The 24,216-nt window shown below is 43.6% G+C and overlaps 1 protein-coding gene across 1 annotated transcript in view; it reads right to left on the bottom strand.

Annotated features, from left to right (window-relative positions):
* The window catches only part of LOC146871420 (uncharacterized), a 944,195-nt gene that overhangs the window by 192,478 nt on the left and 727,501 nt on the right, over positions 1 to 24,216 (bottom strand). Inside the window, exons 6-7 of the mRNA XM_085651067.1 lie at positions 12,531 to 12,681; positions 9,232 to 9,357 (exon numbers count right to left, since the gene is read on the bottom strand). The gene's annotated coding sequence lies outside the window, so the exon portion shown is untranslated. The remainder of the gene's footprint in view (positions 1 to 9,231; positions 9,358 to 12,530; positions 12,682 to 24,216) is intronic.

Genomic DNA, 24,216 nt, shown 5'->3' with positions numbered 1-24,216 from the left:
TAGCAACAGCACCTCCTTCCTCCCCACCCTTCATCGCCTTGAAACCCTTGCGGGTATGTAGTGCGCTTCACAAATTATCTGATTGGTTGATTGAAGGTCAGATGGCAGGGAAAGAGGTATGGCTTAGCCCAGTCTCCTCCAGTCGATGACGGGCACAGATGGGCCCGCTCTTGGACCAGGTTTCACCTGGGCACGCCCGCGCGCGTCCCGCACTGCAGGAGCAGTGAACGTCTTTAGTAGCGCCTCCTGGCGCACTACAATAATGCTGGCGGCAATGCGCCACAAGAAGGCAAGAGAGATTGGTAGCTGTAGTCTCCCCCGGGCTGGCACCAAGCAGCAGCAGGCAGCAAGTGAAAACGGGTCCCGCGCTGCGGTAGCCCGTGAACGTTTTTAGTAGCGCCTCCTGGTGCACCACAATGATGCTAGCGGCAATGCGCCGCAAGAAGACAAAGGAGATTGGTAGCTCTAGTCTCCCCCGGTCCGGCACCAAGCAGCAGCAGGAAGCAAGTGAACATGGGTACCGCGCTGCGGGAGCCCGTGAACGTTTTTAGTAGCGCCTCCTGGCGCACCACAATGGTGCTGGCGGCAATGCGCCGCAAGAAGGCAAGGGAGATTGGTAGCTGTAGTCTCCCCCGGTCCGGCAGCAGCAGGCAGCAAGTGAAAACGGGTCCCTGATGACTTCTAAATATTTAACGTTCCCATACCTAACCTGAGAAATAAAACAGGTGCAGGTCCTCAAAGTACTTTAAAGAGCCCCCGAAGGTGATGCCAAATGCTTGGGTTGAAGAATACCGAGGTGACCTATTTTCGATTCTGGCTCATGTATTTTTTCTTACACCACCCTACACTTCATTACTCTTCAAGCCACTGGTGCAGGATCTTTTTCATCTCTGCTTTCTCTCTTTGGGCCATATGTAGGTAGCCTAACATTTACCACTTCATAAATACCGAATTTTACCGATTCGGTATTTATGAAGTGGTAAATGATATGTAGGTAATCCATCGGTAATATTTACCGATTCGGAATGAGTCGGTAATTTAGAATCGGTATTTACCGATTCGGTAATGGTAACTGGCTTCCCATTGATTCCTATGGGCCAGGAGGCCCATAGGAATCAATGGGAAGCCAGTTACCATTACCGAATCGGTAAATACCGATTCGGTAATGGGGGGAGCACAATCAAGGGTGTCACAGTGACACCCTGTTGCACCCCTGATTCCTGCATGTGTGCACATGTGGCATGTATGTCTGCCACATTGCACACTTCAAAGTGCAAAAAAATGCTTTTTTCCAGCTATTCGTCATTTACCATGAACTTTTAGTTGGTGGTAAATAACGAATCCCCACAACAACCACACACTCCCCCTACATATCATTTCAGGATTCGGTATTTACCGAATCGGTAAAATTACCGAATCGGTAATTTTACCAATTCGGTAAATTACCGAATCCTGAAATGTGCCCCCTACATACCAAAAGCCTGAATACCGGTCGGTAACGGGATATTTACCGAAAATCGGCCGTTACCGACCGGTATTGGGCTTCCTACATATGGCCCTTAGTCACTGTTTTCCTATCTTTCTTTCCTACTTCTTTCTTCATTTCCTGCCTTTCTCTCTTGCGATAGGTCAAATTCTCATGAAGAAAAATATTTCCTAGTCCCCAGAAATGCAATGCTTAATGTGAATCTGACCCACCGCCCCAAATTAAGCACTGCATATTTCCCTGTTGATTGGCAGATCTTTAGATTGACACCTACTGCCATTACAAAAAGCTTACTCTTAGAAAAGTATAACTTGAAATACTGTGCTATACGCATTGCACACATTTCTTTGAAATAATAAAATGATAACCACAAATGGTGAATTATGAAGCCTTATAGCCTCGATCTTGATAATTAAGAAATGTTTGATTTAATTATTTATAATTGAATTATAGTTGTGTAAAATACAATTTTACACAATGTGCTTATACTTTGCTATGAATTGTTTGATGAGCACTTAGGTAAAAGCCTAGGGCGCCTTTCCCCAATGGCGGAGGAGCGTAACCCCACTAGCTCAGATCCAGCACCTGAAAAATAAAACTATATACTATAATCATTTTATTTTTCATTTGCCAGCTTTGAGCCAGCATGTGCAGGGAGGGGCGGGGCAGGGGCCATGGGAGGGGGGACAAGGACTGGTTGGTGCACTTATAAGTGCGCATGTGTGTTTGGCCGGTCATCTCAGGCCAGCCAAATACACATTTCTCCAACCTGACGGTATTGAACACTCGGGTTAAAGAAACAGCACAGACTCCCTGTCCTCAGTGGAGCATCGAAGCAGCCCACTCAGAAGTTGAAGTTGAAAGGTTTTATAGAGCGCTCTACTACCAAGCGGTTTCTTGGCGCTGAACAAAGACTATCATGAGGAACGCAGGGAGGATACTACAATGAATAGGCCATGGAGAAGAGGTGGGTTTTAAGAGCTTTGCGAAAGTCCATGGAAATGGAAATGGATCTGATGGCAAAAGGAAGTGCGTTCCAGAAGAGGGGGGCAAGGGTAGAAAATCTCGAACCACCAAGTTTTTTTCTTCGGTAACGAGGGACGCTGAGGAGGAACTGGGTAGAGGAGCGAAGGTTTCTGCCCGGGACGTAGGCATTGATCTTTGATCTGATGAAGTCTGGAGCTGTGCCGGCTAGTGACATAAAGATCAGGCAACCCATCTTGAATAAGGATCGCTCCAGGATGGGAAGCCAGTGAAGGGTCTTTAGGAGGGGGGTAATATGATGGAATTTAGGAAGCCTGTAAATAAGGCGAGCTGCCTGGTTTTGGATGAGCTGCATACGGCGGCGCTCGTACGCGGGAATACTGACATACAGGCCGTTGCCATAGTCCAGGCGGGATAGAATCATGGCCAAGATGATGAGTTTGAGGGCTTCCACAGAGAAGTAACAAGAGATTTTACGGATGATTCTAAGGGACAGGAAACAGGATGAGACCACCGAGCTGATCTGGGAGCACATAGAGAGGTCTTGGCTGATTTTAATACCCAAGGTTTTCACAGACACAGAGGGAAGAGGAGGGGAGCCAAAAGTAGGGGGCCAAAAAGCGGGGGTCTAGGGGTTAAAAGGACCACCGATAAGAACCAACTCAGTCTTGTCGGGATTCAATTTAAGTTGGTTGAGGTTCATCCAATCATAGATGAATGTCAAAGTGGAGCGGAACTTGCGAATAGAGTCAGGAGAGGGGGAGAGATTGAAAATGAGCTGAAGGTCTGAATACCGTGACCTCCATTTCCTGCAAGGCGGCAATCAGGGGATATATATAAAGATTGAAAAGGAGAGGAGAGAGAGACGAGCCCTGGGGCCAATCTCCGCGCTGTTCTCATACCCTGAAAGCAGCACGGGCATTGCACAGGGAGTCTGTGATGTCACCTTAATTCATGTATTTATTTATGTATTATTTATTTAAGTTTTTAAGTTTGCTATAGTGTTCAGGCCTTGAAAAGTATGTGAGCACTTGACATTAAACAAAAAATTAATGCAGTGCATAACAAGGAATAGTAGATATCAATAAACCGATCCAGCAAAGCTTATCTAGGAACAAATAGACGGTAGAGCGCGAAGCAGCTCAGTGAAAAGGTATGTACATGCCAGCATTCTGACACTAGAGTGTGGGAGATTTTGAAAACAAATTGAGGGGACTTCGTTTTTTAGGTCTCGCCTGGCGTTAGCAGCGCGCATGCGCTGCTTTCGCCATGCAAGGGCTTCTTGGAATCGATACGGTTTCAAAAGCCCCGCCCATCTTTCTCATTCGCTGGCGTCATCCTCCATGCTAAACGCTGGCTCAGGATTGAAAAGGAGGCTTCTTAGTCCCTCCTGGTTACTGCCTTGTCCACTTTTGGCCCCGCCCACCAGAATTGGATCTTTACTCCGCGGTGTGAGACAGTGACTTCTATTACTCGGTGAGCACTTTTTTTTTCATTCCCACAATGGCGTGGCATGGCGTGTCGACAGCTTTTTAGGTCTCCCTGAGGACCTCGCTTGTTTATTTAATTACAATTTGCTGCGCAATTTGCGTTCACTGCGCTTTTTCTGCCTGCTGTGGCTTGTTTATTTAATTATTTAGCCGATCGATTTGTTTTCACTGCGCTTCTTTTTCTTGTTCATCCAGGGCGGCGCAACACTATGACCTCTACCGTGTCTCCTCTATAAATAGTTCAGAGTGACACCGCTGAACTCTAACCTCCTGCTTTCCATTTCGAGGGGGGGAGGCTGGGTCTTTAGCGTATTGTGATGTAAGACTATAATCGAGAAACAAATGCATTACTACTCTTTGTCACGTGTGGTTTGAGAGGTGCATTAATTTTCATCACTGAATTCATGTACTTGACTATTTGCTTTTTACTCTCGAAAGCTTATTTGCAAGTTCCAGAAGGTAAAGGCTATCACGCCTGAATGAGCAAATGGCAGATGACTCGGGGTTAACTATGGGCATTGGCCACTCGGTGATCTGCTTCCCTCCCCTCCCACCTCAGCCCCCCACTCCTAAATCCATTACCGGGTCCCTCGTCTACTTCAGGTTTTGCTATGCATTCTGGGATTTGTAGACTCTGGATCCGATAACCCATGGTCAAAGAAGAAAGAAAACTGGACTGGGTGAGGTTCTCGCACATGTAGATGGGAAACGCGAGAGCTGTGTATTGGCTTTGTGTTCGAACTTGCAATTTCAGCCTTAGGATGTCGTCAGCTTCCCGGCCAAGCCCTCCTATGACTTGCTTGCGAGTAACTGTCTGCAATGCACACCAGGTTGCATTACTTGTGAAACAGCCAATATTTCATAGCCGCAGTCTAGTTGTGGAAACACCGCCAGTCGATCTTAAGGGTTACAGTCTTCCTCAATAAATATTTTCCTTGTCCCAAGGAAATTACACCACTGCTAGAGTGAAATCATTATTGTGCAATAAGGAAACTCAGCCACCACTGTAGCGCAATACTTTTTTCTGCAATGAGGAAACCGCACCAGCAAGGCACTATAATGATGTACTGTTAATAGCAGAGCCCCGCTGTAAGTACATGATGCCTTGTATGTCCTAGTTCTACGCCAAACCCCCATTATGGATTTAGGTACAATATCGTTACAACGCGAGGAGAGTTGAGAAGGCAAGACACGGGGTGTTTTTATCTGGCCGTGGAGGCAGGGTGCAGTAGTTACTAATTGGAATGGATGCCTGCTGCCCCCACACACACCGCCCTTCATTTGAGCTTTGGTATTTCTTGAATGTGCCCTATGAGGCCACTCGGGCTCTCACCTGTCCTAGTGTAACGTAACTGGTTCTCATGTAGTTGCGCTATATAAATCTGCAAAAAATAAATGCAGATTTATAACTAAATTACATACTTAAGAATAGGAGGCTTAACTTCTAATCCCAGCTTTTCATTTGACCAGAGTGTGATCATGTAACAATCACCATCTTTCTCTGAGGCTGAGCCTTGCTTTCTTTCCTCTGCTGTCTGAATGGAGGGTGCTTAAAAGAAACGAAGCAGAGGAGTAGCCAGGATGTCATGATCCTTAAAGCAATCTAGCAAAATGATTTGCGCTGGCATATTTAAATTTTCCATGCCATCTTCAAATACCGCCGTCTCCGGTTCATTGACGAGGAGCGCAGCTGTGGTGGGTGTTGCATAACAGAGCGCTGTCTAATCTGACGACGCTGAGGAGGCGTAGCATTTGCAATGCAATAGGTCTCGCATTTGCGAGAGTTTAAGCTATTAGCATTGTAAATGATAATGCCTTTTATTTAGGTTTTAAAACCAAAACCTAAATAAAAGACATTGTCATTTACAATGCCAATAGCTCAAACTAGCGTAAATGAGAGACTTATTGCATTGCAAATGCTTGTTTCATTGGCCTACAATCGAGCAGAGGCAGTTTTAAGCAGGTACAGGTAAAATAAAGTCATCCTTGGCTTAAAATATGGTGAGTCTCCTACCTGAATTGAGTCTGTAGGCATGTAAGAAGGTGAGTTTGTAAATGTTAGCTGAGGAAAAGCAGCGATTGGTTGTTCCCTATATCTGCTGGTAATGAGTTACATATTGACATGTCTGCTCCAGAGAAGGATATGTGTTGCATTTGGACCTTGTATTCTACAGAAGTGTTTCCTTGCTTCTGCGCCCTCTTTCTCTGCCTACTGGATTGTGCACAGTGGAGAGATGTGTTGGTGTGTTTAAGCGTAAGGCTTTGTAGGAGAGACAACCGAGTTTAACAAGCATTTGCAATGCAAATTGGTCTTGCATTTGTGAGAGTTAGAGTTATTGGCGATGTAAATGACAATGTCTTTTACCCAATGTGTTTTGGATTGGAGTGGATGTATGTGCTGTGGAGTGGAATTATGTGGATTTGTTAGAAACATTTAGACCACAGACCCTCCATACCTATGCTGCTTGATGCATTGCGCTGGAAGACCTGCCTTTTTTAGGGTGGAACTGTTAAGGCATAATTTTTTTATTTGCAATTACCATGTATTGCATAGAGACCGGGAACATGATAAAGAAATATCCACTTGCAAGAAGAAAACTGTCAGCTCATCTAGGGCAATTGTTTTTACATGATCAAACACCACTTCTGGTGTTTCTATCTGTAAAGCAAAAAAAATACCAAATAGCTCCCATAGGATGGCAGCCTTCCTTGCTTGTCATTTATTCCAAAAGTGCTCCTGTAGTGCCGGCAGGAGCATAGTCTGAGAACATGGCCATTCTTACAGATGCAATAGGTCTCGCATTTTCGAAACTTTGAGCTTTTGGCATTGTAAATGTATGTGCACTTTCTACTTATAGTCGTTGCATTCAGGTTTTCAAAACATTGTCATTTACAATGCCAGTAGCTCACATCACACCTCACCTCAGGAGCTCCACTAGTTCCTGATACAGAAATGCTCATATTCCAAACTCTTTATACACACAGTAAAGGCACTACAGAAGCTAGGCCCTGCATACCTGTATAGTTGCATCACTTTCCACCAACCACAAAGGCACCTCCGCTCCGCTGGACTCCTTACACACATCCCACGCAAAGACAGAACCAGATCAGGAGGCTGGGTGTTCTCTCAGAGGCCCTATAGAGTGGAAGAGCCTCCAACTCTACATCAGTGCCTGTTCCTCACTTCGTGAATTCCGAAAGAAGCTGAAGACCTGGCTGATTCATTAACCACCCGCCCTAGGCAGGGCCAGGGACACACCTGCTTAGTGTCAAGATGCAGCTCTACAAACACTGCTAACATTAACATCACAAATACACTCACACACAACTCCTCGCTGCCAGACTGTGCTGTGAAGTTTCCCAGGTCCATCCATGAGCAGCCGATCCTGTCCAGGACTTCCCTTGGCATTTTGGTACTTGTAGTCCTCTGTGTACACTACTATTCACAACTTCCCAAGTACCAGAATACAAGAAGAAGCAGCATGTGCTGGATTACCTGGCAGCTTGTTGAAACCCAAGAACGGACCCAGAGCAAGCAGCGGGTGGCCACTTACACTGCCTGCCTCGGCATCTACTGCACCAGGCTGCAATCCTGGAGCAGCGTCCACTAAAACCTCCAAGGGGCGCCGCTATGTGCCCGCAGTGTGACCAAGTTACCTGTGCCCCCCCTACTGTCTCCTCTTTGGACCAGCAGACTCAGAGCCACTAGCCACAGAGGCATCCTGCAGTCAGAAATTGATCCAGATGCAAGGGCCATCGGTCGCTCAGGGATCTGCTCATTACCCCTCCAGAGCGCATGCGCCATCCGTCATTCGGAGATCTGCTCAGCATTCATCCAGGACGCATGCGCTATCCGTCGCTCCGGGATCGTCTCACTAGCCTTTGGTGAGGCTGGGAGACGCAGGCGTCGCCACAACAGACTTTCAAGCTGGGCGTGCAGTGACAGCGAAGAAGGACTATGTGAGGCTGGGCTGTAGACTTCTCATAACAACTAGGCTACGCACTCTGTAATCTATAGGACAGACGCCACGCTACAGAGGTAGCACTTGTAACACTATTTACATCTTTATTTGTGCATCCCATGCACTAGTAGGGGTAGTAATATTACACTGCTTGGCGACAGAAGAGCAGTATGAAGCGCATCTAGAGGGGACGAGGATAACAGACTCAAACCGGGGACAGAGTAACAGGGCCAATGTACGGGGCGCTCCTCGGGGCACGAGAGACCCGCCCACACTCAGGCGCGAGACGCCTGACTTCCGGTCTTCGCGCTTTCTTTTTCGGCCCCGCCTACAACCAGGCACGGGCACCTGACTTTTGGGTCGCGCTGCTTTCTCCGGCTCCAAAGTGCGGGGTAGGATCCCGCCTTTAACCGAGCACAACTACGGGGTGGGCTCCCGCCTCAAGGAACACAGAATGCTGGGTGGGCTCCCGCTCAACCACAATGCACACTTCTTTAAAGTAAGCATTTGCAATGCAATACAACTCGTATTTACGCAAGACGTATTGCATTACAGATGGGAGTGGGGGCGTTTAAGAAGACACAAACGGAAATGGAGGGGGTCATGGGGGGGCAAGGAGTGACGAACTGCTAGAGGGGGCAGGGGGGACACAGGGCAGAAAATAGTGTTGGAGTAAAGGGGCCAATAGCCAGGGAAAGATCCAAATGATAAGATGGCTGTCAGGAGGAGGGACTAAGAAGCCTAAAACCAATCAGAAGGCAGCATTTAGGATGTAAGCCAATCAAAAAGATGGGCGGAGAGTGGGTGGAGCTTCCAGATAGCTTTCACGCTATAGTATATACTGCATGTCTCAACGAGACAGCACAAGCGATGCCTAGGCGAGACCAAAAAAAAGTATTGTTGAATCGTTAGGCACCAATGCAAATTGTCGAGAATCACTTTTTTTGTTGGCGATAAAAGTCTGGTAGTAGAATTGAGGGTAGCAGTAGTTAATTTTTTGTGGGCTTGTCAGTGGAAGTAGATTGGTTTAATTATTTTATAAATATGTGGAATCATTCACAGATGAATATTAGGTGAGAGGGTGAGGCCCTGTGAAATCACAGAGTACGATAAAAAAGCAACTTTCAGTTTATTGATGAGAACCAGATTAATATTGCTTTTACGTTTTTGGGATAGTGGTATGAACTCAGTTTTTTTTGTATTTGTGATTCAGGAATTTATCTGCCATCCGTGATTGGAGTTTGAATAGCACGGTGAGGATATTTTATTACGAATATGTTTACATCCTGATGCATGGAGATCCTTTTACCTTTGCTGACTGATCTTGGAGATTCGTGATGCAGTCTGGGTGGGTTTCAAGATAGAATCCTGGAGTACATGGCAGGTCAATGCAGATAGCGCTGATATGTGGCATCAAATCTTAAATATCTGAGATCTGTTGGAAAGGAAAAAGAAATACCAGTTCAACGTAGATCCGAGGAAACCGATGCAGGGCTCAAGTATAGATATAAGCCGTCCATGTTTAATCATGTCCAACATCACTACGAGACCCAGTAGCACTAACAGGCCTGAATAACCCCAATCCAAAATCCAATGAACACCAACTAAGATCTATACAGTTGTTTTCTCGATGAAGCTCCCAGAGTGGAAGCCAAGTTGATTGCTGTGGGACGATTTTCAGAGTTGAGATAGGAGAGTGACTCACCTTACAATGCCTTGTTCACCCATGGGAGGTTGAACACAAACTAGAAGCTGGATGGTAAGCTAGAGTCAATATTTGATATCTTTAGGATGAGGGTGATTTGTTCACTTACCATATGACTGAAACATTTTCCCTGTAGAGATAAGTGTTGAAAAAATTGAAACCTGAAGAAGGGAAAGTTTACTTTAATAATGTTCTAAGGTCACCGATCTAGATGATATTTGGTATATTACATACTGATCAGGGTGACCTCCTCTAGACCTCATTTGGGAAAGTGATTGGCTATTGATCCCCCCGGCATTGTTTGACTTTAAATGTGCCAGGGTATCAACTCAACTGATGAGGCAATGCTATTGCTGTTGTATAAAGCTACAATATCATGGACATCATCCTGATGGGATGCTTAGTTGGACAGTAATGGGAAGGATGCCAGACCAGTCAATCACAATGGGAGTAAGCATGTGATCAAAGAGGGGTCATTAATGATGAGATCCAGGGCCTGCTTCTGTTGTGGGTCGACAGGACAAATGTTGGTGGAGGTCATGCAGCTCTATGAGAGAAGTGGCATATTTGAATGTTTTGCATTTGTTGTTACACTAGTCAATAAATACAGTACACCTGCTATACTGTATGTATATGCTGTACTATTTATGCTATTTACAGTATACTGTGTACTGTAAACTGCTTTAACTAGAAACCTAATTTCAGGGGACTATCTACTGCATACTGTATACATCATAATGTATATATTGATATATCGAGAAACTAATCTGCAAGCTGTTATTAAAATATTTTTGTACCTTTTTTAGAGCAATAAACCTGTTCAGATTGATGAGGATCATACCTACGAGGTAAATATTTTAATTTATTTATATCAGTGTTTTATAAGCATTGATTTTCACCATCCAATATCATCAGAAGGCTGGAATTACAGCTAGCTTAATGGAAAACATATATGCACATATGCATTACAATAACTGTAACGTCCAGTCAGGAATAAAGGATCAACATCCCTAGCATTCTGTGATTGCAGGCCTAGCTGTCTTAGGCTAGGTCTCTTGAAAGAGCTTGATTTTGAAGAGTTTTCTAAATCAGAGGTAGTTATGTTTGACTCCTATGTAGCATACTAAGCATAGTCAGAATTCTATCCAGGCCTCACCCAGCCATTATCACTTGGTTTAAAGACTGATTGGTCTTTTGAGAAAATAGAAGTCCTCCATCTAGTATTTTCCATACAGAAGAGCCTATCTCTGGTTAGAGGCAGATCTCAATTTACAATGAAACAACAAATGTGATCATTTTATAAACTACAATTAAATCGTGAATTATAACTGACTATTTCTTACAGGGCCTGCAAATTGAAGAAACAGCTACCTATGAAGACATCATTGTCTACCGCGTTGGAGATGCAAAATGGTCTGCCGGGAAGCACCCATGCCAGGAATAGGGCAATATTACAAAAGTGACTCTCTTTCTAAGATTGACTAGAAGCCATATGTCAAAATGGAAAGAGCGTTTGGCTCACAATACGTAGCCTTTAATGCAAAATTACAGTTTGTCAAAAAGATCTCTGTGGTCGACTTGCATGTAAATATTATTAGAATATTGTTCACATTCCATCACCCAAAAGCAGCTCTCTTTTATGCAACAAAGTGTATATTGAGTAAAGGCAATGTTCATTTACATTTTAAAAGTGCTACTTCAAATAATTACAATAGCTATGTAATTATGTGATGGCCAGTATGGGCATTCAAGGCCTTTTATTCTGCAGTTTCCTTTAATTTCTCAATACTGATGGTGTTAGTTGGTTCTCAACTTAAGAAACATACATTAGGTTTAGAGTAAGTATGCTTCAATTTTGTTTCTTTATGTTGAAATAGAACGTCACCAATAGTCCTAATGTGATATACAAATGTAAAAAAGCTGCCTTTGAGACCCTCTTACAACGAAGCACGACAATAACATCACTTCCTGTCCTGAAAATATATTCTTGGCATCAGCCCTTATTGACATATCTCGGTGCATTATATACAGAAAATATCCATACCTATAGCTGCCTGTGTATGTATGTGTGTGTCTTGCATTATTTTCCTGTAAAGATACTGAAGTCTGAATTTATCCAACATAAAAAGAAAATACCTCATTACACAGTCCCAGTAGTGAAATACGATAGTATTTAAATACAGCTATCTGAACACAGAACTTCCTCAGACCGGTAACAGCAACAATAGTCCAGAGATCCGAAAGTCCCTGAAGACGTGGCTATTCGGATAATCAATTGGACCCTGCCAGTGCCTGGATACCCTCATGGGTGACAAGTAGTGCTCTACAAATCTGATGATTAATTGATTGATGTACAAACCTCAAAATATGTTGTTTTTTTTAATCAAAGATGCCGATAGTAAGGGTACTACTAAAATGTCTATCTCTATCTGGTTGTATGCCAGAATACTGTTGACAAACATATCGCCTGACATTAATATTGTGTCCTACATTTGTTTATCAAAATCCCATTGGGTGTAGATTTTATATTATTACCGTCAATGGGTCATTATTTTTGTAAATGATTTTTAGGATAGATTATTTTTGTCAGACAATATTTAGCCCACAGTATTTTGGTGCCATACCATGCATCTTTCAGTGACATTCTAAACGCAATCATCTACATCACATGCATCCTTGCCTTCAATGTCGCACTGTTCATCGCGTTTAAAAGACATTTGGCGCCAGGCCATAGTGGTATAATAAATGCTCCCCTATAATGCTGTTCTTCTGTAAACCTGTTACATAAAGTTACTCTTAATAATCAGAATGATTAGACTATTAGTCTACAATCAGACATTTACCTTGGTAAATGGGCGTAAAGTTGTCAAGGATAAAAAAACGAATTTGAAATTATTATTTACCATTTCGTATTTTTAGGAATCCTCTGTGGTTCACATTATACTACTTCATGTTTAATGCATTGCATATTATCAGACATGGCATGGCATTTGAATGTAAGTGAACTGGCATCTTTCAGCAGTATATTACAGCAAAGTAAATCTGTTGCCAAATCTGTGGGGGCAAAAAGAGACTTTAGAGGGAACAGAAACAAGCACTTTAAATCTTTTTCAAAATCCAATTGCATTTGTAAATCTTGAGGTCAAATAACCTGTTGGAGCATTAAATATTCTTCAATCTGTAGCGGGCACTTATCAGACAAATGAGTGGTATTATAGCCAATGGTGAATATGCTTTTTTCCTATTCGTCTCAAGCATCGCAGCCTCGCTCTTGGACAGCAAGCACAGGGGTGTCTCACATCATGCGATTTACACTCTTATTGTGTCGGGTATTATTCATTACAGCTGCCAATGAAAACCAAAATATATACATATTCAAATTAAAGACGTCTTCATTTTGGCAATCCTTTTCCTAATGAACTCAGACACTAACAGTGAGAGTAGACTTCTCCACGCCATGCCCATGGCTGTGTCGGACAAGCAGTGGCCTGTTGCATGAGGGGTCCCCTGGCACTTCTACAACTTGTGCCGGGTACATTAAGCCCAGTGTGCAATCCTGACTGCTGCAGGTTCGAAAGTGCGCATAGACATTGTCTCTAATTATTATCTTATGAAGATGAGTCCCACAGACTGGCTGTGGGGTGAGACGTGGGACATCCTCAGCTGAGTAGTTAGGTGCTGTGTGTGATTGACAGACTAAGGAGCTAGCGATGTGAGGCGAAGATGTCTCATGTATGATAGCAAAAGAGACTTCATTATAGTTCAACTTTCTTATCTAGGCATGTTAACAGAAGGAGGTCTATAACAAAGGCTCCCTTGCTATCATTGAGAAACAAAACAAGGCCTAAAACAAATGCTCCCTTGCTATCATCGAGAAACAAAAGGAAGCCTAAAACAAAGGCTCCCTTGCTATCGGAGGGAAACAAAACGAGGCCTAAAACAAAGGCTCCCTTGCTATCATCGAGAAACAAAAGGAAGCCTAAAACAAAGGCTCCCTTGCTATCGGAGGGAAACAAAACGAGGCCTAAAACAAAGGCTCCCTTGCTATCATCGAGAAACAAAAGGAAGCCTAAAACAAAGGCTCCCTTGCTATCATTGAGAAACAAAACGAGGCCTAAAACAAAGGCTCCCTTGCTATCGGAGGAACACAAAACGAGGCCTAAAACAAAGGCTCCCTTGCTATCATTGAGAAACAAAACGAGGCCTAAAACAAAGGCTCCCTTGCTATCATTGAGAAACAAAACGAGGCCTAAAACAAAGGCTCCCTTGCTATCGGAGGAACACAAAACGAGGCCTAAAACAAAGGATCCCTTGCTATCGGAGGGAGAAACAAAAGGAAGCCTAAAACAAAGGCTCCCTTGCTATCATTGAGAAACAAAAGGAAGCCTAAAACAAAGGCTCCCTTGCTATCGGAGGAACACAAAACGAGGCCTAAAACAAAGGCTCCCTTGCTATCATTGAGAAACAAAAGGAAGCCTAAAACAAAGGCTCCCTTGCTATCGGAGGGAAACAAAACGAGGCCTAAAACAAAGGCTCCATTGCTATCGGAGGAACACAAAACGAGGCCTAAAACAAAGGCTCCCTTGCTATCATTGAGAAACAAAACGAGACCTAAAACAAAGGCTCCCTTGCTATCGGAGGAACACAAAACGAGGCCTAAAACAAAGGCTCCCTTGCTATCGGAGGAACACAAAACGAGGCCTAAAACAAAGGCTCCCTTGCTATCGGAGGAACACAAAACGAGGCCTAAAAGAAAGGCTCCCTTGCTATCATTGAGAAACAAAAGGAAGCCTAAAACAAAGGCTCCCCCCCTTGCTATCGGAGGAACACAAAACGAGGCCTAAAACAAAGGCTCCCTTGCTATCATTGAGAAACAAAAGGAAGCCTAAAACAAAGGCTCCCTTGCTATCGGAGGGAAACAAAACGAGGCCTAAAACAAAGGCTCCCTTGCTATCGGAGGAACACAAAACGAGGCCTAAAACAAAGGCTCCCTTGCTATCGGAGGAACACAAAACGAGGCCTAAAACAAAGGCTCCCTTGCTATCGGAGGAACACAAAACGAGGCCTAAAACAAAGGCTCCCTTGCTATCATTGAGAAACAAAAGGAAGCCTAAAACAAAGGCTCCCTTGCTATCATTGAGAAACAAAAGGAAGCCTAAAACAAAGGCTCCCTTGCTATCGGAGGAACACAAAACGAGGCCTAAAACAAAGGCTCCCTTGCTATCATTGAGAAACAAAAGGAAGCCTAAAACAAAGGCTCTCTTGCTATCGGAGGGAAACAAAACGAGACCTAAAACAAAGGCTCCCTTGCTATCGGAGGAACACAAAACGAGGCCTAAAACAAAGGCTCCCTTGCTATCGGAGGGAAACAAAACGAGGCCTAAAACAAAGGCTCCCTTGCTATCGGAGGGAAACAAAAGGTGGCCTATAACAAAGGCTCCCATGCTATCCAGGGAAACAAAAGGAGGCCTATAACAAAGGCTCCCTTGCTATCATTGAGAAACAAAACGAGGCCTATAACAAAGGCTCCCTTGCTATCAGAGGGAAACAAAACGAGGCCTAAAACAAAGGCTCCCTTGCTATCGGAGGGAAACAAAATGAGGCCTAAAACAAAGGCTCCCGTGCTATCATTGAGAAACAAAACGAGGCCTATAACAAAGGCTCCCTTGCTATCAGAGGGAAACAAAACGAGGCCTATAACAAAGGCTCCCTTGCTATCAGAGGGAAACAAAACGAGGCCTAAAACAAAGGCTCCCTTGCTATTTGAGGGAAACAAAACGAGGCCTAAAACAAAGGCTCCCTTGCTATCGGAGGAACACAAAACGAGGCCTAAAACAAAGGCTTCTTTGCTATCGGAGGGAAACAAAACGAGGCCTAAAACAAAGGCTCCCTTGCTATCGGAGAGAAACAAAAGGTGGCCTATAACAAAGGCTCCCATGCTATCCAGGGAAACAAAAGGAGGCCTATAACAAAGGCTCCCTTGCTATCATTGAGAAACAAAACGAGGCCTATAACAAAGGTTCCCTTGCTATCAGAGGGAAACAAAACGAGGCCTAAAACAAAGGCTCCCTTGCTATCAGAGGGAAACAAAACGAGGCCTAAAACAAAGGCTCCCTTGCTATCGGAGGGAAACAAAACGAGGCCTAAAACAAAGGCTCCCTTGCTATCGGAGGGAAACAAAACGAGGCCTAAAACAAAGGCTCCCTTGCTATCAGAGGGAAACAAAACGAGGCTTAAAACAAAGGCTCCCTTGCTATAGGAGGGAAACAAAAGGTGGCCTATAACAAATGCTCCCATGCTATCGAGGGAAACAAAAGGAGGCCTATAACAAAGGCTCCATTGCTATCATTGAGAAACAAAACGAGGACTATAACAAAGGCTCCCTTGCTATCAGAGGGAAACAAAACGAGGCCTAAAACAAAGGCTCCTTTGCTATTGGAGGGAAACAAAAGGTGGCCTATAACAAAGGCTCCCTTGCTATCGGAGGGAAACAAAACGAGGCCTATAACAAAGGCAAACAAAAGGAGGCCTATAACAAAGGCTCCCTTGCTATCAGAGGGAAACAAAAGGAGGCCTATGACAAAGGCTCCCTTGCTATCGGAGGGAAACAAAAGGAGGCCCAAAACAAAGGCTCACTTGCTGTCGGAGGGAAACAAAAGGAGGCCTATAACAAAGGCTCCCTTGCTATCGGAGGGAAATAAAAGGAGGCTTATAACAAAGACTCTCCCTGGCAGTAGACCTTCGTTTCACATTGAAACAAAAGAGCCTTGTAGCTAAGGCTCCCTTGCTGGAGGACCTTGTTTCACATAAAAACAAAATCAAGTTTATAATAAGTCATTTAGCTCTTTAGTATTTGGTTATTATTAAAATCATATTTTTATTTTTCAATGTAGATTTTTTACATAAAAAAAGTATATTCTTTAAAAATAACATGGCAAATACTATAAAGGGTTTGCATGCTTATTTTTTTTTTATAATATTACAAATAAAATGGCATTTACAGTGCAATTAATTAAGACTGTTATGATATACCATAATCAACTAAAGTTACAACCGTACAGTGTTTAGTAGCTTTAACAATTATAAAATATCACTTTGTAATAAATAAAATGGATAACTTTTATTATTCAAATTAATTCACATTTATTGTAGAGTTAAATAAAATCATTAAAATATGAAAAAAACCAAATTAGAATATATTGCTTTTACGAAGGGAAACCTTTTCGGGATGCATGCACCAGAGAGCCACAGTCCAACGTCGAAAACAATCCGGCTCCTATTTTACAACTGAAGTGCTCCATTGGTGGCAGAATACACTAAACCGCAAACATTGAAGAAGGGTATCCGTCTTTGGCTGTTTCCAGTCTGTTATTGTCAGATTCTGAAAGCATGCTTGAAGAGGCTGAATCAAACCCACGCTCTGTACTTTGGAAACAGGAATGCAGACAGGTGAAGCTGTCAAGAGAGACCCGAAAACGAGATGCTATGTGGCTCTCCTCAACTGTTGAAGTCCCAGCTGATGACTCGTTGAGTCCTAATGCAAGCACCATTCTATATTTGTGAGAAAAACATATAGGAAACCTAATATACAGTGGACTGACTAGTTAATTAAACATGTACACACCCATGGACTTGTATTACTCAAAAATTCATTTTTTATTATTCAAATTTTTTAAATGAAAAAAGGGGAGAAGGAGTTCAATTATACATCAAATCACGGATTTTGTATAATTTTATCATGAAAGCAATTGTCCATTGGTACAATTCTATTTATACAGTATAGTCAATGATCTATACAGGCAAAATCCTAGTGATAAAATGGGTATATACACATGACATATTTATAATGGGTATCAAACCAAAGAAAGTAGACAAAAAAAAATTGAAGTTAATTTCTGAAACAAATGTCTTGCATGGCTAAATATAATCTATGTGCGTTTCGGCGTTATGCCATCATCAGGTAGCCATGTATAAATGGTTCCTTATGATAGAGTGGCTGAGTCAGTGGCGCTATAATGGTGTGCTCTGGATAGGCGAGACAGGCAATAACGGGCGGGCAAGATCCTCTTAACGATTAGTGCACAGAGACTTGAGTGGATAGTCTCGCTCAGGTTGACGAATTTCCCGAATTTCACCCCAGGTCCGCTGACTCAGCTGTATCTGAACTCTCTCCTTTTGCTGAGGATGCCGGCGAACAGAACTCCGTAAAAACCTGCTTCAGTCATTCAACTTCCTCCATCGCCATCTCCGTTATAATAAATGTTATTGGTTTCGTCTAGCAGCCCCATTCTATATGTCACTTTGGAGGTATACATTTCAGTATTACTGTTTTCCTCTGTTCCTGTTCCATCACCACGACAATAGCAGAAAACACACATACAGGTTTCAAATACAGTCACTCAGAATGCAAAATGGCCACAGCCACACTGGCAGAGCCTATACATGCCCTGTGCAGACAGAGCAGACGTGTGTTTGCCTGTGAGTGTTTGAGCACCTCCTGTGTGTGCTGCTTATGCATGCCACTGCCAGAACATTGGTCCTAAGCAACGAACAAACATTAGAGAGGGAACGCAGAATACACTGCCAGTGCACACAGATGACAGCTCTCACATAGGCAAGCACTGTGTGAGATGCATGTGGGCCAGTTCGAATTGTGTGTTTGTGTTTGACTGTGTTGTCTCTGCAAGCCATGGTGGAATCAGCAAGGGCACACAAAAACAAGACGAAAATTCAGGAACAGGCACAGGTTTATTCTAAGACACAACTGCATGGAATGATTATGCTTTCTTGATGAACACATAGGAGGCTGTTAAGGATTGGTTTCGGTCCACATTTTTCAATTACTCTTTTTTATGCTTAAGCATTAAGTGCTTTGCTTTCTTGATTTTTTCCACTTTACACACCAGCCCTGACTACGTATGCAAATTCTGCACACCACCTTATCTGCCATACCCATATGTGTTAGTTATCTTTTCTCCTGTTCCACTTCTGCTTCTCTTATCTTACACAGCATGGGACTTGGACTCCATTAAAGAAGTTTGAGGGTCAGATTTAGGCCAAAATGTACAAAATATCACTTTTGCGATTCCTAAATTGCGAATCCTAAGAAAATAACTATTTGGGGATCGCGAACTTAAATGTACGTAAATTGTGATAACCTAATAGCTGTTCCTAAGGAGTTGCAATCGCTATTAGGAAATACAATTTAGGAAATAGCTAAATGGTGATTTCCTAACAGGAAACGCACTACTCACACATATGGGCCTTAAATAGGGTGACCAGGCGTCCCAGATTTGCCCGTACCGTCCCGCTATTCCAACAGTTGTCCGGGCAGATTTCGGTAAAATCGGCTCATGTCCCGGTTTTTTGAGAGGGTCAACTGAAAACAGTGAGATGCACTTTTTTAGGTGTTCCAAAGCAGGGCAAGTAAGCAGCTGTTATGAGGAAGCAATTTAATTAACAAGTATGATGCTGGTTTTAAACATTAAATATTTATTTTCGGAGTGCCTCACATGTGTTTTTATGAGGATGAGGGCTGTCATTCTTTACCACTTTATTGATGTAAATGTGTAGTCCTTCCTCTATTTTTGCGAACTTTCCCAGTTTTTGGGTCGCACAGTCTGGTCACCCTAGCCTTAAACCCTTTGAAAACTGGCAAAACGACAGTAAACCCACTGGCCGTCGTCCAGCTGCTCCCGGAGTCAGGGGTAATGGACATGGTGGCGGGAGAGGCCGTGTGGTACCAGAGCTTGCAGATTTTAAACACTGTCCATTATCATGTGCAGCAGGGCGACGGCTTTGGTTCGCGGACTCCCTGCCGTTTAAAAGGTTTTAACAGTGAGAGGGTGCCTGCAATGGCTCCTGGGAGCAGCAGCATGATGACAAGTGTTTACATGGAGCAAGGCTGTGCATGTTGTGATCATGTCAGGTGTTTAAATCAGTGATCAAATGACATTAAACCATGGCCCTCTCCTGATGCTCGCTGTTGCTGCTGTGAAATGATGCTGTACTCACATGTTTGCAATACAGTATCTCAAATAGCAATAGCTACCAAAGACTCCCAGCAGATGACAGCAGTGCTATGGATTTTTTTCTTTTACCATTGCCTTGGATGTGATTACATTTGCAGAGCGTGCTATTCACATGTGATTGCGAAAGCAGAAGAGATGTCTTATCTAGATGTAGACGTGGAGGATTCACCATTGGATAACCATTAAATGTGACATCCTCGGTCAACAAAACCTGGGTTAAAGAGAGCAGGATATGAAAATTAGATAGGTTGTGAATGTTCCTGATGCATTTTTGGTTCTTTTTTTATGTTTGCACCTGGCTATCATCATATCCAAGTTGACGGTAATAAACTTTCCTAAATGCCCATTTTGCAATTAGGAAATGCTATGTACATGCCGTTAGGAAATCGCAAATAGGAAATCCATATTTGCGATTTCCTATTGTGGGAATCGCAGAATGCAATTTTTATTTGTTAGGAATTGTATTTTGCGACCATTTGTATGCCTTTTGTACATAAGAAAAGGCTATTTTGCATTCATAACAGCTCGAAAGAGCGATCGGTCCATTAAGAAATGCAAAATCCTTTTGTACATATGGGCCTTAGAGTTTTGCAGAGGGTTACCATTTGCCTTATTACAAATGCCATAGGATATAATAGTTGTAATGAGACAAACAGGATATCCGTCACATTTGTGACTGAGTAAACCATCTCGCAAACTCTAAATTGGGCCTAAATATGTGTTTTTAGAATTTAAAAAAAAAGAATATTTACAACATAATGATGCAGAGCGGCGCTGCAAGACCTCTTGCTTCACCAAGCTGCATCATTAGGAAAGTGCAGGGATGCGTCATATCTACAACAATGCGAAGCATCCCTGTGCTTTCTTCTGCACTGGCGCATAATGGGCTGCCTAGCACCAACACAGGCACCCTTTCACCATGGTGCATGGGTGCCTACGTTGCAAGGATGATTGTTTTTGTGCAGGAAGGGCAACCTTGTACACAAAAACAATAACTGATGGAGTTTTCCTTCATCTATGTATGCTGCAGAATGAAGCACACATAGAAAGAGGATAAAAATAAGGAAAATAAAAGTATTTCTCCTTGCTGCACCACTTTAACGCCTCCCCGGGGGGGGGGGGGGTGCAAGAATTTGACGCATTGCCAGGTTTACGAAACCTTGTACATCTGAGAATGCATCTGAATCAATGGGTGTTGCGTGGGAACACCCATGGATCGCCCCTTTCACATACAGTAATGTGTGAAAGGGGGCCATATTTACAAGGCCATGAAAAGCCATACAGGGTGGCTTTGCATGGCCTTGTTAATATGAGCCAGCACACTGCGCCACCGGAGCGTAAAAAAAAGTGACGCCCTGGTGGCACAAGGGGCTTGTACGTATGCCCCTTAATTTACTCTTTGCTCAGCTTTCGTTGAGCAAGGTGCTGCGTTATCGTAACTAATCAAGTGTGAAACACATAGTAATAAGGTTATGTAGAGGGTTCAAGTGATGTCAAAACCACATTTCCTGCCTGGACAACAGACACCTTGAATCACCTTCTCCACTCAATGTCATTATTCCTTGTGTGCATTACTTGCAGTGCATGCCAAGCACATGGGTCTACTGTCATAATCTGTTACCTTCACCGTTTATCTCGTTACAGCCCGGAAAAAGATGTAATGAAGCCTATGGGAGGTTCTAAGTGAACTGTGTGGCAAGTGGGGGGCTTTAATACGATCCTATGTAACCCCTTGTCCTTGTAATTGCAGTTATCAGAGCAATTATGCATTTGGCATTGGGCCTCGCAAGAAAGAGATAATCTTTAAGAAGCCAGGTCAAAACACTGTGCTTCAGTTTTCCTAAAACAAGATTTACCCTTGACAGCTCATTTTAAAAGCTTCTCTTTATTATGGGTTGCACATTTCTCTGGTAAGTATTCTTAATTTGGGCCGGTTTTTTCCAGTGCTCCGCATTGGAACTTAATTCTCAACACTGGCACTAATGACAGTCCACCACATGGTTGTCTGCCCAATTTTAAGATGAGCACAGCAACAGTGTTTTGTAATTCCATATACATTAAAAATGAATAATACTTACCACCCACACCTTTCTTATAGGTTTGAGTAACCTGGTATAGCCTGAATTGTCACACTTGTAGGAGTGTGATGATTAGCAGTTGTTTTGGGACTGTCATTGACATATTGGGACCATTTGTAATGATGATGATCCTTCTGTACCTAATTAACCCCACTAGACTGCTATATTGTATCGTAGGCATTGAGATTTCTGCTTGCTTGAAACCAGCCTTATCATTAGGATCAAACTCCATAGTGGTTTGATCTTTAACTATACACAGTAACTCCTGATACGCCTGCAAATCTCTTCATCCATTTGCTGGATAAAAATTGTGGAGCTTGAGAGGGGCTGTGTTTGCCACAGTTGTTCCTAGTGCGGAGAATATATGTAGAGTTGTCTTGTTTGGTAACCAAACAGGATTTCATGGTGTTGTAGAAAATGATTTCAGCTGGAAATATTGTAGGTGACTGGAAGTAGCCAACAAAAGGAATGAGAGAACAAGCCAGCCTGTATAGGCCCCACTTTCCCGCTCCTCATGCTAATTTGAATCCACTAATTTTGATTTGCTCTTTTCAAAGATTGATTAAAGGAACTCTGGCATGCACCTGGGGGTTCTTTCTGAAGACAGATGGCCCTCTGCATATCCAATCTTAGATGTGTGACCTCCTGTAGGCCTTGGCCCTTTTTGGCTAAAGTTCCCTAAACTTTTTGCTTTCCCCCTAGACCTTTTTTCTGACATGGTGTTGCCAACTTAGATGTTTTGGGCACTTTGCCACTGCTGATCAGTGTCAAAGTGCAAGTGCTCCCTGTATAAAGTGTAATGGTAATTGGTAATTGGTTTGCCTTACTAGTAAAGTCCCTAGTAAAGTGCACTATGTGTGCCAGGGCTGGTAATGCAACTGCTACTAGTGGGCCTGCAGTACTAATTGTGCCACCATCACAAGTAGCCTTAAAGAGGGAACTCAGGCCTGCCATTGCAGTGCCTGCGCGCAATTTGTTAAACTGCCATATTGTTCTAAAAAGTGCACCCAATTGCCAGGCCTTACCCTTCCCTTTCTATGCACATCAGACACCCCTATGGTGGGTCCAAGGTACCCCCTGGTCAGGGTGCAGTGCATGTGAAAGGTAGGACATTTACTAATCTGTGCACCATGTCATTCCTGACAGTGAAATCATCTCCATTTCGTTTTTCACTGTGGAAAGGCCGTCTTACCCATAGGATAGAATGGGAAGGCTGTGTAATATGTTTTCCAGCCTATCTTCCCACAGGCTTAAAATGGAGAGGTGAAGTTTAGTGTGCCTGAACTCACAATTTAATAACACATCTTTTTATGAAGATGGTTTTAGCATTGTGTGCTGAGAAGCCACTCTTTTAGAAGTGGCTGGGTTTTTGTGCTCTAACATTTCTGTGTGTCTCTGCCTGGTGTGGATTAACTGTCTGGATTTGAAAGTGATAGGATCTGGGAATGTCTTGACCCAGTGGAGGAGGTGAGACAGCAACAGGCTGAATTGCATCTGGAGTGTAGGGGGAGGAGTAGCCCCTAGAGGTGAAGAGGGGTTGCTGCCATATAACAATGGTCCCATCTCCTGCTGAGTGATTGAGAATCCAGACCCCCACTAATCAAAGGAAGAAGGGGTCACTGACAGGTAGGCACCCAGAACTGGTTTGAACAGGGGTCAGTGCCCCCCTGAACACAAAGACTTCAAAGACATTTAGGAGTATAACTATGAGAGCTAAAGCCCCTGAACTTTGGAGAAATGGATTGATCAAGATTGAACAAAACTGAAGCTACTTCGTGGTCAAGAGAAACCTTTGCCAAGGAAGAAACAACTGAAGAGACTGAATGAAAGGACTGACCCTTCCTGTGTGTTCTGGGGCTGGCCTGCAGTTTGCTGTTTTAACCAAGGAGATGCTAAAGGCACTTTCCTGTGTGCTGTGTCCCCCTGCTTAAAAGGACTTTGCTGTGTGCTGTGTCCGGAAGTAACTTATCCCCAAGGGCCCGAGGTGAGCTGGCTCCCTGTTGTGGAAACTCAGGAACACAAAAGTTTCCAGGAGAGTCTCAGCGACGTTGTGTGCGTGTGCTTTTTTGCAGCCTGAGACCCTCGTAAGAAGTGCCCTGTGATCGTGGGCACCTGGAGTCCAAGCGAGTCTCAGCAACGCTGTGTGAGTGTGCTTTTTGCAGCCTGAGCCCATCGTGAGGATTGACCTGTGATCGTGTGCACCGGAGTCCAAGTGAGTCTCAGCTACGCTGTGTGTGTGTGCTTTGTGCAGCCTGAGACCTTCGTGAGGATTGCCTTGTTATCGTGCACACGCGGAGTGCAAGTGAGTCTCAGCGACGTTGTGTGTGTGTGCTTAATGCAGCATGAGACCTTCACGAGGATTGCCTTGTTAACGTGCACACCCGGAGTCCAAGTGAGTCTCAGCGCCGCTGTGTGCGTGGGCTTTGTGCAGCCTGAAACCTTCGTGAGGATTGCCTTGTTATCGTGCACTCGGAGTTCAA

The sequence above is a fragment of the Triturus cristatus genome, chromosome 1_1, assembly GCF_964204655.1.
Source record: "Triturus cristatus chromosome 1_1, aTriCri1.1, whole genome shotgun sequence".
Lineage (NCBI taxonomy): Eukaryota > Metazoa > Chordata > Amphibia > Caudata > Salamandridae > Triturus > Triturus cristatus.
The sequence above is the reverse complement of the archived record's forward strand: the minus strand, read 5'-3'. Positions and strand labels throughout refer to the sequence as shown.